Source organism: Diplotaxodon limnothrissa, linkage group LG22, assembly GCF_057381915.1.
Source record: "Diplotaxodon limnothrissa isolate DT_005_m linkage group LG22, D_limnothrissa_male_GT1.1, whole genome shotgun sequence".
NCBI classification, from domain to species: Eukaryota; Metazoa; Chordata; class Actinopteri; order Cichliformes; family Cichlidae; genus Diplotaxodon; species Diplotaxodon limnothrissa.
In genome coordinates, this window is record NC_140616.1 from 29,267,694 (window position 1) to 29,278,483 (window position 10,790).

The following is a 10,790-nucleotide window of genomic DNA, read 5'->3' on the forward strand; positions in this document are numbered from 1 at the left end:
GCTGGGACCAAAGTAACAAAGGTCACCATCAGTAACACACTACAACGGCAGGGAATCAAATCCCGCAGTGCCAGACGTGTTCTGCTGCTGAAGCCAGTGCATGTCCAGGCCCGTCTGAAGTTTGCCAGAGAGCACATGGATGATACAGCAGAGGATTGGGAGAATGTCATGTGGTCAGATGAAACCAAAGTAGAACTTTTTGGTATAAACTCAACTCGTCGTGTTTGGAGGAAGAAGAATACTGAGTTGCATCCCAAGAACACCATACCTACTGTGAAGCATGGGGGTGGAAACATCATGCTATGGGGCTGTTTTTCGGCCAAGGGGACAGGACGACTGATCCGTGTTAAGGACAGAATGAATGGGGCCATGTATCGTGAGATTTTGAGCCAAAACCTCCTTCCATCAGTGAGAACTTTGAAGATGAAACGAGGCTGGGTCTTCCGCCCGGGCAACAAAGGAGTGGCTCCGTAAGAAGCATTTGGAAGTCCTGGAGTGGCCTAGCCAGTCTCCAGACCTCAACCCCATAGAAAATCTGTGGCGGGAGTTGAAAGTCCATGTTGCTCGGCGACAGCCCCAAAACATCACTGCTCTCGAGAAGATCTGCATGGAGGAATGGGCCAAAATACCAGCTACTGTGTGTGCAAACCTGGTAAAGACCTATAGTAAACGTTTGACCTCTGTTATTGCCAACAAAGGTTATGTTACAAAGTATTGAGTTGTATTTTTGTTATTGACCAAATACTTATTTTCCACCCTGATTTACGAATAAATTCTTTACAAATCCTACCATGTGGATTCATGGATTTTTTTTTTCACATTCTGTCTCTCACAGTTGAAGTGTACCTCTGGTGCAAATTACTGACCTCTGTCATCATTTTAGGTGAGGGAACTTGCACAATCGGTGGCTGACTAAATACTTTTTTGCCCCACTGTATGTGTCTCTGTGTATGTGACTTCCTGCCGGTCATAAAAGTAATCTCCTCACTCAATCTACACCAAATCCTTTAGACAACATACAAAACACAGTTAACATATTACAGACACTGAGACCCCCACTCTGCATCCACTGGGCCACTGGCCTCTTGTTGTCTTACATTTACAGATAGGGTGGAGAGTCTCCTGCAAACCTACTTCTAAGTTTATAACAATTATGACCGTTTATTCGATTCAGGTTAAAGCATCAGCATCCACATCCCCCACTGTAGCTTCCTGTCTCCTTTTATGACAGGCAAACCCCCAGTGTCAATAAATTTCTTTCTCTCTACACAATTACACACACTCTCAAGCCTACAGCTAAGCCAAACTAAAACACACAGAAATCCTTCCCTATTCCTCTGATATACTGCTGGACCCTCTCATCTAAGCAAGTTTAGCACATTGTATTCTAATAATTGTTTTCTTGTACTCACACAAGACAGAACAGCGATCAGTTTTCACATGCTAGCATGGACCGCTCGACAGCATTTCTGCCCTCCATGCCAAACAAGTCCAAAGAACCAGCACCCCCTGCAGCCTTTTATTGTGTGACACACAGTTTACACAAACACCCATTGTAAAACCCCCTGTGGTGTGTCAGGCACTTTATATGTGTGTGTATGTATGTGTGTGTGTGTGTATGTGAGTGAGTGAGTGTGTGTGGATGGGGGTGCATTTGTGTGACTTCCTGCTGATCACAAAGGGTCATTTCCCCTCACCCCTGCCTTTTAACCGTCTCACCATACACATAAAGGCCAGGAAGTCACACTTCTTACATAGAATGTGCCTGCAGTTACACTATAGCCCCCCTCACCATTCAACAAGCTAGGGAGGACAATAGAAACAAAAGAATGTCTCTGAGCATACAGTTTAAGGCAAGGCTTACAAATTTAAGTACAATAATGGCAACATTTAATAATTTCAACCTAACACTAGTATGAGTCATACTGGTCACAAGTGTTGGTCAAGTTACTTGAAAATCAGTAACTAATTACTGATTACTTCCCCAAAAAGTAATCCCGTTACTTTACTGATTACTTATTTTCAAAAGTAATTAATTACTTAGTTACTTAGTTACTTTTTAAAAACACGATTTACAACCTGAAGAGGTGATAAAGTGATAGATCTTTCAGCCCAATTCTACTTTTTTTACATAATCCATCATACAAAATGTAATCAAATGGAAAAGTCTCTTTTCTAACTTGTTTTATCAGTTTTAATCTTTTAACTTTATGCATCCGGCAAAAAGTTAATTATATGCAACATTCTCTGACTTGAATAAGTTAGTTTAACATTTAAACCTATTTTCTGCACATTCCAGCACATAAAAAAAAAAAAATGTGTTTACACTCACTCTTTCAAATAGATGCAAGTAAAACACAGCAGAAAATAAATAAAGTCAAAGACTCAGCGGTCCTGTTGCTCTATTTTCACCTGTAAAGCAGGACTAGGGTAGGCGGAGGTTTACCCTGGTGCAGGTGTGCCGCGGTCAGTTGAAGAATCCGCGAGTTTCTCTGTGAATTTCCCATTACGTCGTTGTGCACTCGGTGCTTGCTTGGAAGTTTAGGGGTTTTTTTCGCTGTAAAAAGAAGTTTTCTTCCCACGCACGATGGACGCTAATGTTTTTGTCACTTTTTATGGAATCAAACTCAAAGTAAGGTCAGTACTTCCACGCTTTCAACGCTGCACGCTCATACTCTCTCCCACAATTGATACGTGATCCACTGTTGATCTGCACACAGCTGTTGTCACTAACGGCGCACTCGCTTCCGTCACTGTCATGAGACATTCTCGCAAAAAATCACGGTTTTAGTAACGCAGTAACGCAGTGTTCCTACGGGAAAGTAACGGTAATCTAATTACCGTTTTTGCAATAGTAATCCCTTACTTTACTCGTTACTTGAAAAAGTAATCAGATTACAGTAACGCGTTACTGCCCATCTCTGCTGGTCACAAAATAAAGTACAAATCTAGAACTAATTTAACACATTATTACGAGTCCTTTCCTCTGTAGCTTTGACAGTTAATGCGTTGGCAACTTTAAAATGCATCCACACCTTCTCTGTCAATATTCCTTTCAACTAAGCTGATGCCTCAGCAGCTGGTGATTGCAAAAACATTGACTTATCTAAGTGATTTATATCTAAGTAACATAGTAGAAATAGCACAAATAATACCCCAAAATTCCTTGAAACGTAAAAATATGAATTTTACAAGAGAGAACTAACATGCCAATTAGGCCTATTCAAGAATCAACTTTCATTGCCATCATGGAAAGAGGCAAGGCAAGGCAAGGCAAGTTTATTTGTATAGCACAATTCAACAACAAGGTGATTCAAAGTGCTTTACAGAGACATTAGAAACAAGAACAAATAAAAAGCATGATTTAAAATTGATTAAAACAAGCAAATAAACTAACTAATTAACAAACAAACAAACAAACAAACAAACAACAGTATATAAAATCAAAACAGATAAAATCAGAACAGTAGATAAAATCAGTAGTTAAATGTAAGTTTTGAAATTTAAGCTTAAAGTGTGGATTTGGTGCTTTATTCAAATGCAGCTGAGAACAGGTGAGTCTTCAACCTGGATTTAAATAAACTGAGTGTTTCAGCTGATCTGAGGCTTTCTGGGAGTTTGTTCCAGATATAAGGAGCATAAAAGCTGAATGCAGCTTCTCCGTGTCTGATTCTGACTCTGAGAACTGATAAAAGACCGGATCCAGATGACCTGAGGGATCTGGATGGTTCATACTGGGTCAGGAGGTCATTGATGTATTTTGGTCCTAAACCATTCAGAGCTTTATAGGCCAGCATCAGAACTTTAAAGTCTATCCTCTGACGGACAGGCAGCCAGTGTCAGGACCTGAGAGCTGGACTGATGTGGTCCACTTTTTTAGTCTTAGTGAGGACTCGAGCAGCAGAGTTCTGAATGAGCTGTAGTTGTCTGACTGATTTTTTAGGTAGACCTGTAAAGATGCTGTTACAGTAATCAAGCCTACTAAAGATGAATGCATGGACTAGTTTTTCCAGGTCCTGTTGAGACATCAGATCTTTTATCCTTGATATATTCTTGAGGTGATAGTAAGCTGACTTTGTTATTGTCTTAATGTGTTTTTCTAAGTTTAGGTCTGCATCCATCACTACACCCAAATTTCTCGCCTGGTTTGTGGTTTTTAGATGTATAGATTGAAGTTCTCTGGTGACCTGTAATCGTTTTTCTTTGGCGCCAAAGACTATTACCTCAGTTTTGTTTTTGTTTAGCTGGAGAAAATTGTGGCACAACCAGTCATTGATTTCCTCAATGCATTTACCAAGAGCCTGTACAGGGCCTCGGTCTCCTGGTGACATTGTGATATATATTTGTGTGTCATCTGCATAGCTGTGATAGTTTATTTTGTTGTTGTTTATAATCTGTGCCAGTGGGAGCATGTAGATGTTAAACAGAAGGGGTCCCAAGATGGAACCTTGGGGAACTCCACATGTGATACTTGTCTGCTCAGATGTGAAGTTACCTATTGATACAAAGTATTTCCTGTTTTCTACGTATGTTTTGAACCAGTTTAGTACAGTTCCTGAAAGACCTGTCCAGTTCTCCAGTCGTTTGAGTAATATGTTGTGGTCAACTGTATCAAATGCTGCACTGAGATCCAGTAAAACTAGGACTGACATTTTTCCACTGTCTGTATTCAGACATATGTCATTAAACACTTTGGTCAGAGCGGTTTCAGTGCTGTGGTTCTGTCTAAAACCTGACTGGAAGGCATCGTAGCAATTATTCTGTTTTAAGAAGTAACTGAGCTGTTGAGAAACTGCTTTTTCAATGATCTTACTTAAAAACGGGAGATTTGAGATCGGCCTGTAGTTGTTCATTTGTGTCTTGTCAAGATTGTCCTTTTTCAGTATAGGTTTGATTACAGCAGTTTTTAGTGATTCTGGAAACACACCTGATAATAAAGAAAAGTTGACGATCTGTAACAGGTCTGACTCTAAAGTCTTTGAGACCTTTTTGAAAAAACTTGTTGGCAGGACATCTAAACAGCAGGAGGAGGAGTTCAGTTGACCTAAGATGTCCTCCAGGTCTTTGCTGTTAATAGGTTGAAACTGTTTCATGGTGTTTAAACAGTTTTTTGGTGGACACAGTACATATCCTGGATCTGCTGTTGATGTACCAATTGCTTGTTTAATTTTTTGGATTTTTTCAGTGAAGAATTTGGCAAAGTCATTGCAGGCCATGGTCGAATGAAGTTCAGCTGCCACTGACACAGGGGGGTTTGTTAGCCTGTCAACTGTAGAAAATAAGACCCGAGCATTATGGCTGTTTTTAGTGATGATGTCAGAGAAGTAGGACCTCCTTGCATTCCTCAGTTGTAAATTATAATTGTGAAGTTAGAGAACAGGCATTAGCTAACATATTATCAGCAAAGATCATAATGTGTGTTTTAATGCAAAAGTTTTACATAACACTTCTGTTTTGTAAATATTAAATAACTACTTCCCAATGTTTCATTCTCCATCCACCCGTCCATTTTCTTCCGCTTATCCGGAGCCGGGTCGCGGGGGCAGCAGCCCAAGCAGAGAAGCCCAGACCTCCCTCTCCCCAGACACCTCCTCCAGCTTATCCGGGGGAATACCATGGCATTCCCAGGGCAGCCAAGCGATATAATCCCTCCATTATGTCCTGCCCCGGGGGCCTCCTCCCGGTGGGACATGCCCGGAAAAACTTGCCTAGGAGGCATCCTTGTCAGATGCCCGAACCCCTCTTAACTGGCTCGTTTTGATGTGGAGGAGCAGCGGCTCTACTCTGAGCCCCTCCCGAATGGCCGAACTTCTCACCCTATCTCTAAGGGTGAGAAGTCCCCTATGAAGAGACCATCGAGGGAACAGTTCAGCCTGCCCGGGATAGGGTGCCCGAGGGCAAGCGTCTGGTGGCCGGGCGTTAGTCCATGGGGCCCGGCCAGGCACAGCCCGAAAAAGGGACATAGGCCCACCACCCACAGGAGGCACCAAAGGGGTCAGGTGCAATGTGAGTCGGGCGGCGGCCAGGAGCAATGGTCCTGGCGGACCGATTCCCAGCTATCAAGACTGTTTCATTCTATTTAGTAATTATAACAATGGTTCTTTCACTTGCAAAAAACAAATAAGAAAAATATAAAAAATATAATACTATTTTATTTTTGGGTCTTGTTCACAAGTGAAGGTAGATCGACCGACAAATTGGTGCTGCGGCTGCAGTGATGCAGACGCTGTACTGGTCCGTCATGGTAAAGAGAGAGCTGAGTGTAAAAGCAAAGCTTTGAATTTACCAGTTACCCTACCCTCAAGCTAGAGGAGGTGGCCCAAATGTTTAAATAATAGATTCCATTAATAAAGCATGTAAGGGAAAAAAAATAACACAATGTCACAGACTCCAGGCACAGAGACATCCATAAAGACAAGTGATGAGGGATGAGGACTGCGGGATGAGAACAAAATAATAATAATAATAATAATAATGGATTTATATAGCGCTTTTCAAGGCACCCAAAGCGCTTTACAATTCCACTATTCATTCACTCTCACATTCATACACTCATTCACTCTCACATTCATACACTGGTGAAGGCAGCTACAGATGTAGCCACAGCTGCCCTGGGGCAGACTGACAGAAGCGAGGCTGCCATATCGCGCCATCGGCCCCTCTGGCCATCACCAGTAGGCGGTAGGGTAAAGTGTCTTGCCCAAGAACACAACGACCAGGACAGAGAGCCCGGGGATCAAACCGGCGACCTTCCGGTTACAGATACGCTTCCCAACCCCCTGAGCCACGGTCGCCCCAATAAAAAAAACACACAAGACACACAAGGTTAGAATAAATACCACAAGTTTCACTGAAGGCCTAATCACTGTGAGTTGAAAAAATAAAAGATCACAGTGACATCAGTGGCAGAGAAGTATTAATGAGGATATGCTATTGTAGTTCTTTTGGCAGGATCTGGTGGCTTTGTGGAGACAACTTACGCTGGTTTTAGTAACCTCATTGAATCATCAGCACTGTTTTTTGCAAATCAAACCCAGTTTGTGCTGCAAACTGGGTTTGATGAACATTATTAAGTGATAAGAACAAGTAATCTGATGTCCTGTAATCATTATGATGCTATAATTTGAGATACAATAAATAAAATACATTTTTGTATAAAGTATCGGTATCGGATCAGTATCGTCGATACCACCATGAATATTACTTGGTATTGGATCGGAAAGGAAATCAGTGGTATCGCACATCACTACTTTAGACCATGTTTATTCCAACTTGGCTGGAGCTTACAAAGAAACACCCCTCCCCCACATTGGACAATCATCTCTCCCTGTTCCTCACACCTCTGTATTCACCACTCATCCAACGTGTGAAACTTAGGACAATTAAAGTGTGGCCAGAGGGGACAGACGCAGTTCTCCAGAACAGATTTAAAAACACAGACTGGAATATGTTCACCCACACAGACCTGGACCAGTACGCCTCATCTGTACTGGATTACATTCTGTCATGGTCCCTGTGCCTCACCAGCTGATTCTGTATTAGGCAACATGTTTTCTCTCTCTCTCTCTCTCTCTCTCTCTCTCTCTCCTGCCGGGGCGATGCTCATTATGGGCTCCCGCCCCTGGCCCACGCACCTGCTGCCGATCGGGATAATCACAAGGCCGATTTAAGACAGCAGCACTGTGTCACTCGTCGCTGGATCGTTGAGTTATCAGCGTCAGTCGCTCAGTAGATTGTAAATAAGGATCTGTGAGTTCGTTCCGTCTGTTCGCCTCTAACTATAATCTCTGTGTACAGATCTATCCCGGACCTTTCCCTGCCTGCCTGTCATCCCGTGGACGAGTGAGTGGATGGTGTTTCCCCAGTGTGGGGAGTGAAGAGAGAGAGCCTTTGGAGGACGTCAGATTCCCGTCTTTTCCCTCACATACCCCGGAACCCTGGACCCCCCTCCCCTCCCTCCAGCACTTTGTAAATAGCATCACCTGGTGTCGTTGTGTAAATAAAATCTGTAAATCCTGTAAGGAGTCCCGGTCTGCGCCTGAGTCCGTTAACTGAAACCTGACACATTCACTCTGGTGGCTGTAGCTCAGGTGGCAGAGCAGGTCAGCCACTAATCAGAAGGTCGGTGGTTCGATCCCAGGCTGCATCCTGGCTGCATGCCAAATATCCTTGGGCAAGATACTAACCCCATGTTTGCCTACTGGTGGTGGTCAGAGGGCCCGGTGGCGCCTGTGTCCGGCAGCCTCGCCTCTGTCAGTGCGCCCCAGGGCAGCTGTGGCTACAATGTAGCTTGCCATCGCCAGTGTGTGAATATGGGTGAATGACTGAATGTAGTGTAAAGCGCTTTGGGGTCCTATGGACTAGAAAAGCGCTATACAAATGCAGGCCATTTACATCTCCAAAACCACAGACAGTGTCACCACCCAGAAACGGATCACTATGTACCCCAACCAGAAGCCTTGGATGAACCGGGATGTTCGTCTCCTCCTGAAGGCCCGCAACACCGCCTTTAGGTCAGGAGATGCACACGCCTACAGTACAGCCAGGGCTAATCTAAAGAAGGGTATCAAAAAAGCCAAACACCACTACAAAAAGAAGGTAGAAGAACACTTCTCCAACTCCAACCCCCGACGCATGTGGCAAGGACTCCAGACCATTACAGACTACAGGACCACCAAACCCTCCTCCGCATCCTCTGATGTCTCCTTCCTCAACGAGCTCAACAACTTTTATGCTCGTTTTGAGCGAGGGAACCCCACAACCACAACCAAAGCAGACGTGATGCCAGACCACCAACCTCTGACTCTCTCCCCCACCGATGTAGGAGCGGTGCTGAGCAGGATCAATGTCCACAAGGCTGCAGGCCCTGATGGCATCCCTGGGCGTGTTCTCAGAGCGTGGTCTGGGGAGCTTGCAGGAGTGCTCACAGACATATTCAATCTGTCTTTGGCCCATGCTGTGGTACCGGCCTGCTGTGGTTCCGGCCCAATGGTCCCGATACCCAAAAACTCCAACCCATCTAGCCTCAATGACTACCGCCCAGTAGCACTCACCCCCATCATCACTAAGTGCTTAGAGCAGCTGGTCCTAGCACACAAATCCTGTCTCCCCCCCCACCCTGGACCCCCACCAATTTGCATACCGCCAGAACAGGAGCACAGAGGATGCAGACTCCATCGCACTGCACTCTGTCCTCTCACACCTGGACAACAACAACACCTACGCCAGAATGCTGTTTATAGACTTCAGTTCAGCATTCAATCCAATCCTCCCCTCACAACTCATCAGGAAACTGACAGACCTGGGCATCAGTTCCCTCATGTGCAAATGGTTACTGGACTTCCTGACCAACCGCCCCCAACATGTCCGGCTGGATAACCACTGCTCATCTACAATCACGATGAACAAGGCTGTGTGATGAGCCCTTTCCTCTACTCCCTCTTCACCCACGACTGCAGACCTGCCGATGGTTCTAACACCATCATTAAGTTTGCAGACGACACCGCAGTGATTGGCCTCATCAGTGACAACGATGAGGCCGCCTACGGGGAGGAGGTGGATCGTCTGGCTGAGTGGTGCAACACAAACAACCTGCTGCTTAACACCGAGAAGACCAAGGAGCTCATCGTGGACTACAGGAGGAATGCTGACCCACATCCACCCATCCACATTAAGGGGACGGCTGTGGAGCATGTGAGCAGCTTCAAGTTCCTGGGTGTCCACATCTCCGAGGATCTCATCTGGACGACCAACTTCTCCAAGCTGGTCAAGAAGGCTCACCAGCGCCTCTTCTTCTTGAGGACTCTGAGGAAGAACCACCTGTCCTCAGACATTCTGGTGAACTTCTATCGCTGCACCATCGAGAGCATCCTGACCAACTGCATAACAGTCTGGTACGGGAACTGCTCTGCCTCGGACCGGAAGGCGTTGCAGAGGGTCGTGAAAACTTCCCAGCGCATCGCCGGAGCACCACTTCCTGCCATAAAGGACATCAACAGGAAGCGGTGTCTGAAAAGGGCTGGGAAAATCACCCATCACATGGACTCGTCACCCTCCTGCCCTCTGGGAGGCGCTACAGGAGCCTCCGGACTAAGACCACCAGGTACCGAAACAGCGGCTGTATCCCAATTCAGGGTCTGCAGCCTTAAAGGCTGCATTTTAAGGCCGATTACGTCACAGTGGCGCGCCGTAGGCTGTCCCAATTCAAAGGGTGCTCGAAATGCGGCCCTCAAATGCGTCCTTCATTTCCCTGAATTTTAAGGCTGTGGCAGTGTAGACTTCGTGGCCCAACATATCCCACAATTCATAGCGCGGCAGTCGGTGTGGATAATTTTGCCGCAGACGGCAGAAGAGTAAACTGTTAAAAGTAAGTACTGAATATTATGTCACTTATTTCTGTGCAAATGTTTAATAATGAGGAGCATTAAAACATTGCTGTTGGCCACATGTCGACAAACTTATTTGCCATTAGCGATGTTTGTACGTTCAGGTTTTACTTACTTTTAAAGCCTTTAAAATATAATAATACAATAGTTGACTTTAATCTTACAGAGAATGAGATGATTTTGTGGATAATTAAAGTCAGGCATATATCCACAAACACAACAAGCTGAAAGTCAGTGATGCTGCTCGGTTTGCAGTCCTGAATATCACGGCACAAGCAGGAGTCACTGCACTGTTAATGTTAGCTATGTTATATTGCTGCCTCTGTTCGGTGGTGTCGAGCCAAACGGACTTCAACATGTGTTTGAACGAGCTGACAATCACAGGAGTCACACATGTGTCCACTG